Raw genomic sequence first — 6,558 nt, 5'->3', positions numbered from 1 at the left:
CTATCCTAAACTACGACTGCAAGCGACTCTTTTGAGGTGGCGCACACGAGTCCACATATTCACCATATCAATACACCACTATGGATCCGCTCCCGTCTCCCTACGAGAATGCCATCCATAGCACTCACGCTTATCTTGCGTATTTTAGAGTATCCACTTTCACTTGTCTATGAACTGATATAAGCAACCCAGAAGTCCTTTTCCGCGGACACGGCTATTCGAATAGATGATGTTAACCCTGCAGGGGTGTACTTCTTCATACATGTTTCCACCACTTAGCGTCTGCACACGACATGTGCTCGGTAGACTTCAAGCGAAAGCCGACGTGGGTGTAGACCACGACCTACCTAAACACTCAAGTCTCTAGTCCAGGTTTATCGCCTATTCGGGTTCCATCCATGAGGAGATCCGGCCGGAGTTTCGCTCACAGCCCCAAACGATGTGAACAGGGTTCCGTGACACCAAACGGGTGCCCGGTTTACCCGGCCACGTGCCTACCGCATCACAGCCCACCCCTACGGTCAGCGCTGTCCACGGCCTCCAGCATACTACAAACACCAGAAACTACTTGCAACTCCTGGACAGAGGACAAGGGTGATTAAGAAGTCAAGCGGGGTCATATTTCAGGGCCCAATGTATGGTAGTAGCTGAGTCATGGATCACAAACACAGAACTCAGTTCCTAAGGACGGCTTCAATGAGACAACCCACCATGTACTCCTACATGGCCTCTCACCGCTACCTTTACCAAATCGTGTTCACACACTTAGCTCTCAATGGTAGGACATGTTCACATACCTCTGATCCATTCCCGATGAATCAGACCTGACACAACTCTAAGCAGTAGCAGGCATGACAAACAAGCAAGAATGAGTAGGCACAACAGGGCTCAAACAACTCCTACTCATGCTAGTGGGTTTCATCTATTTACTATGGCAATGACAGGTCATGCAAAGGATAAAGGGGTTCAACTACCACAACAAGTAACAGTTGAATCGTTGTTGTCCTAATGCAATAAAAGAGAGCAGGAGCGAGAGAGTAGGATTGTATCGGAATGAACAAGGGGGTTTTGCTTGCCAGGCACTTCTGAAGATAACATTGAGTCTTCATCAGTGTCAACGATCACATCATCGGTATCACGTCTATCGAGAGGGGACAAATACCGGCAACACAGAAGGGAACACAATCAATGCAATGCACAATATGATGCATGATCATGACATGGCAAAATGAATGTGTTATGAGCTAATGCAACTAGCAATAGATTAAATGAAGTTGGTTTGAATACAAGATTCAAATTCAAACTCCATATGTGATTATTTAAATGCCATTTAATTGATTTGTGCTAAACAGCAGCCATAAGTTGTGCTAACATGCATGAAAATGGTACAGATGGATTCCTTGAATTTTTCTGATAATTTTTCATATATAAATTATTTAATTTGGAGTTACGGTTGAATTTCTATGAATTTTAGAAGTTTTAGGCATTTTCTGGAATAATAAATCATTTAAGAATTATTTAAATTCCAGAAAGGAATTATTGCGTCATCATGACCTCATAGTGACGTCAGCAGGTCAACGGGGCAGGTTCAGGTCAAACCTGACCAGTGGGGTCCACTGGTCAGTGACTGAGGCTGGTTAGTGACGCTGACATGTGGGCCCAGTCAACAGCCACGTTAGCTTAGTCAAAGCTGACGTGTGGGGCCACTAGGATTAGTTAAAAACTAAACAGAAACTAATCTAGGATTAATTAGCAGGTGGGGCCCTGCTGTCAGTGTCACAGGGTTAATTAGCAGGGTCAAATCCCGGGTCAGTGGGGTCAAACCCACCGGCGACATGACGCCGGCGAGGCCCGAGACGGCGGCGCGAGCCGGAAACGCGCTACAGGGCACGGGCGAGGCTGTGCTTGGGCTCGTTGGAGAGCCCTTGCTGGTGCACATCGAATGGTGGTGGTGGGCGTGCCTGTGGTGGCCGGTACCGACGACGGCGAGCTCGTGAGCGGCGGCCGGAGTTCGGCCAACGGCGGGTTAGGCGATGCAGGGCGCTAGGGGAGGCGTTGGTGCGTGCTACGTGCTCCTGGTGAGGTGTGGAGCACGATGGTGTGCCCGGCTTCGAGCCACAGTGGCTCTGGCCACGACGGCGACGAGGCACGGCGGCGGCGAGCTTCAGCCGTGGTGGAAGATGGAGCTAGGGGACGAAATCAGGTGCGGGGAGTGAGGGGAAGAGAAGAGGAGCTCACGGGGAGTCGGACGAGACGCTGAGTGGGCTCGGGGACGTCCTGTCGGCGGTGAATCGAACGGCGGTGATTGCCGATCGTGGCGATGAAGATGGCGGTGATGGCGTGGCTACAGGGCACCCGGCGTCGCATGCGTCGTGGTGGAGCTTCATGGGGTCGGGACGGAGCTCAGGGGTGTGGAGTGGGAGCGAGGGGGTGGCTGTGGCCGCGAGGGAGCTCGTCGGTGACGGCGGCTCCGTTCGGTCCAGGCGGAAGAGAGGGAGCAGAGGAGGGAGGGTCGAGGGGGGAGAGTGAGCGAAACGGTCAGCGGGATCGGGACGGCCTGCGGGAGTCGTCCACGCGGCCAGGGGCTCGTCGGCAAGCAGGAGGTGGCCGCGCGGCCGTGCGCGTGCGAGCACGCAGCTGCTTCGGGGCGAGGGGAGGAAGACGACGGAGGGCTGCAGTGGTGGGCTGGGCCGGCTTCTGCTGGGCCACCAGGTGGGTGGGCCTCAGGTAAGCGTCGGGTAAGTTTTCTCTGCTCTGTCTTTTACTTATTGTTTTCTATTTTTTTCTGCAGCTTTGTGGCTTTATTAAAAATACTAAATCAACCCCAAAAATCATGCAACTGCTCATGACCACTGTTAGAAATATATCCTACAGTAAACATTTCAGTTTGGGATTATTTGAGCATTTAAAATATTTTATAGTATTTAAATGCCCAAATGCAAATAAGTAATGATTTAAATTCAAAGTCCCAAAAATAAATCCTTTTAAAATGTTCATCATTTTTGGTTTGGATCAAAACCCTTGCCAAAAATATTAAACATCCAAGGAGAGCATTTTGGAGCAATGAATGAGATTTTAGGGTTTTTGCCCTTCTTTTATTTAGGGTTTTGAGGCTTCCAATATTCCTCAGTTCAGGTTTCAAAAATTTAAACATGATGCTCACATGAGGTCTAGCCTAGTGCATAACAGGACCAGGGATGTGACAACTACGCTGTCAGGACCCCGACTCAATGCCACATCGATCTAGCATGTAACACCTCATATCACTTTGCGGCCTCACGCACGGTATTCCCATGGGTGTCGCCTTACCTTTGCCCGGGACCGTTTGCGCCTTTTGGCACACGTATATGACAGTGTCGCTAGCATCCATATGATAAGGAGCCCGGGCTGACATGGCTAGTCGTAAACCCAAACTGGCACAGACTTACAGGGACAGGCATCCATGACCCAGCATCGAACGTGTCGGTCATCAGCAAGTGAATCCAGGCTGTAGCACTGGGCTAGCAGGACTCCGGTGAACCAGGCTGTAGCGGGCTAACAGGACTCTGGTATTCATCGCGTGACATTTCCCCGAAGGGACAGACACAGGAACGAAGAAGGACACATGCCGGCCAGCCTAAGTGTTCCGGAGCAGTAGCAAGCTACCATGGCTCAGTGAAACACTAGGAGACATTTCCCCGTAAGAGAGGCTACTAAAGATAAACAAATAGATGGTCAGATCCCACACATACCAAGCATTTCAAAACATACACACAATATGCTCGATATGTGCAAATACAACATGGCATCACAACATGACTCTATGACTCAAGTATGTATGCAATAGGCTCCGAGGAGCAAGATATTACAAACAGGGGTCTCACGACCCAACATTCAGAGCATACAAGTCAAAGCACAAGCGGAAGCTATCATGTCTGAGTACAGACATCTAGAAATGAAAAAGGCTGAGAAGCCTAACTATCTACCAGATCCTGTCGGGGCACAAGATCGTAGCTGAGGTAACAAGCTAAACGTCGAAGTCCAAGCGGAACTACTAGTGAGACTGAAGTCTCTCTGCAAAAACATAAAATAGGCAAACGTGAGTACAAATGTACCCAGCAAGACTTACATCAGAACTAACTACATATGCATCATTATCAACAAAGGGGTGGTGGGGTTTAACTGCAGCAAGCCAGCTTTGACTCGGTGGCTATCCTAAACTACGACTGCAAGCGACTCTTTTGAGGTGGCGCACACGAGTCCACATATTCACCATATCAATACACCACTATGGATCCGCTCCCGTCTCCCTACGAGAACGCCATCCATAGCACTCACGCTTATCTTGCGTATTTTAGAGTATCCACTTTCACTTGTCTATGAACTGATATAAGCAACCCAGAAGTCCTTTTCCGCGGACACGGCTATTCGAATAGATGATGTTAACCCTGCAGGGGTGTACTTCTTCATACATGTTTCCACCACTTAGCGTCTGCACACATGTGCTCGGCAGACTTCAAGCGAAAGCCGACGTGGGTGTAGACCACGACCTACCTAAACACTCAACTCTCTAGTCCAGGTTTATCGCCTATTCGGGTTCCATCCATGAGGAGATCCGGCCGGAGTTTCGCTCACAGCCCCAAACGATGTGAACAGGGTTTCGTGACACCAAACGGGTGCCCGGTTTACCCGGCCACGTGCCTACCGCATCACAGCCCACCCCTACGGTCAGCGCTGTCCACGGCCTCCAGCATACTACAAACACCAGAAACTACTTGCAACTCCTGGACAGAGGACAAGGGTGATTAAGAAGTCGAGCGGGGTCATATTTCAGGGCCCAATGTATGGTAGTAGCTGAGTCATGGATCACAAACACAGAACTCAGTTCCTAAGGAGGGCTTCAATGAGACAACCCACCATGTACTCCTACATGGCCTCTCACCGCTACCTTTACCAAATCGTGTTCACACACTTAGCTCTCAATGGTAGGACATGTTCACACACCTCTGATCCATTCCCGATGAATCAGACCTGACACAACTCTAAGCAGTAGCAGGCATGACAAACAAGCAAGAATGAGTAGGCACAACAGGGCTCAAACAACTCCTACTCATGCTAGTGGGTTTCATCTATTTACTGTGGCAATGACAGGTCATGCAAAGGATAAAGGGGTTCAACTACCGCAACAAGTAACAGTTGAATCGTTGTTGTCCTAATGCAATAAAAGAGAGCAGGAGCGAGAGAGTAGGATTGTATCGGAATGAACAAGGGGGTTTTTCTTGCCTGGCACTTCTGAAGATAACATTGAGTCTTCATCAGTGTCAACGATCACATCATCGGTATCACGTCTATCGAGAGGGGACAAATACCGGCAACACAGAAGGGAACACAATCAATGCAATGCACAATATGATGCATGATCATGACATGGCAAAATTATTGTGTTATGAGCTAATGCAACTAGCAATAGATTAAATGAAGTTGGTTTGAATACAAGATTCAAATTCAAACTCCATATGTGATTATTTAAATGCCATTTAATTGATTTGTGCTAAACAGCAGCCGTAAGTTGTGCTAACATGCATGAAAATGGTACAGATGGATTCCTTGAATTTTTCTGATAATTTTTCATATATAAATTATTTAATTTGGAGTTACGGTTGAATTTCTATGAATTTTAGAAGTTTTAGGAATTTTCTGGAATAATAAATCATTTAAGAATTATTTAAATTCCAGAAAGGAATTATTGCGTCATCATGACCTCATAGTGACGTCAGCAGGTCAACGGGGCAGGTTCAGGTCAAACCTGACCAGTGGGGTCCACTGGTCAGTGACTGAGGCTGGTTAGTGACGCTGACATGTGGCCCCAGTCAACAGCCACGTCAGCTTAGTCAAAGCTGACGCGTGGGGCCACTAGGATTAGTTAAAAACTAAACAGAAACTAATCTAGGATTAATTAGCAGGTGGGGCCCTGCTGTCAGTGTCACAGGGTTAATTAGCAGGGTCAAATCCCGGGTCAGTGGGGTCAAACCCACCGGCGACATGACGCCGGCGAGGCCCGAGACGGCGGCGCGAGCCGGAAACGCGCTACAGGGCACGGGCGAGGCTGTGCTTGGGCTCGTTGGAGAGCCCTTGCTGGTGCGCATCGAATGGTGGTGGTGGCCGTGCCTGTGGTGGCCGGTACCGACGACGGCGAGCTCGTGAGCGGCGGCCGGAGTTCGGCCAACGGCGGGTTAGGCGATGCAGGGCGCTAGGGGAGGCGTTGGTGCGTGCTACGTGCTCCTGGTGAGGTGTGGAGCACGATGGTGTGCCCGGCTTCGAGCCACAGTGGCTCTGGCCACGACGGCGACGAGGCACGGCGGCGGCGAGCTTCGGCCGTGGTGGAAGATGGAGCTAGGGGAGGAAATCAGGTGCGGGGAGTGAGGGGAAGAGAAGAGGAGCTCACGGGGAGTCGGACGAGACGCTGAGTGGGCTCGGGGACGTCCTGTCGGCGGCGAATCGAACGGCGGCGATTGCCGGCCGTGGCGATGAAGATGGCGGTGATGGCGTGGCTACAGGGCACCCGGTGTCGCATGCGTC

Source organism: Triticum aestivum, chromosome 2B (genome assembly GCF_018294505.1).
Source record: "Triticum aestivum cultivar Chinese Spring chromosome 2B, IWGSC CS RefSeq v2.1, whole genome shotgun sequence".
NCBI classification, from domain to species: domain Eukaryota; kingdom Viridiplantae; phylum Streptophyta; class Magnoliopsida; order Poales; family Poaceae; genus Triticum; species Triticum aestivum.
This window is presented reverse-complemented; position numbering follows the sequence as displayed.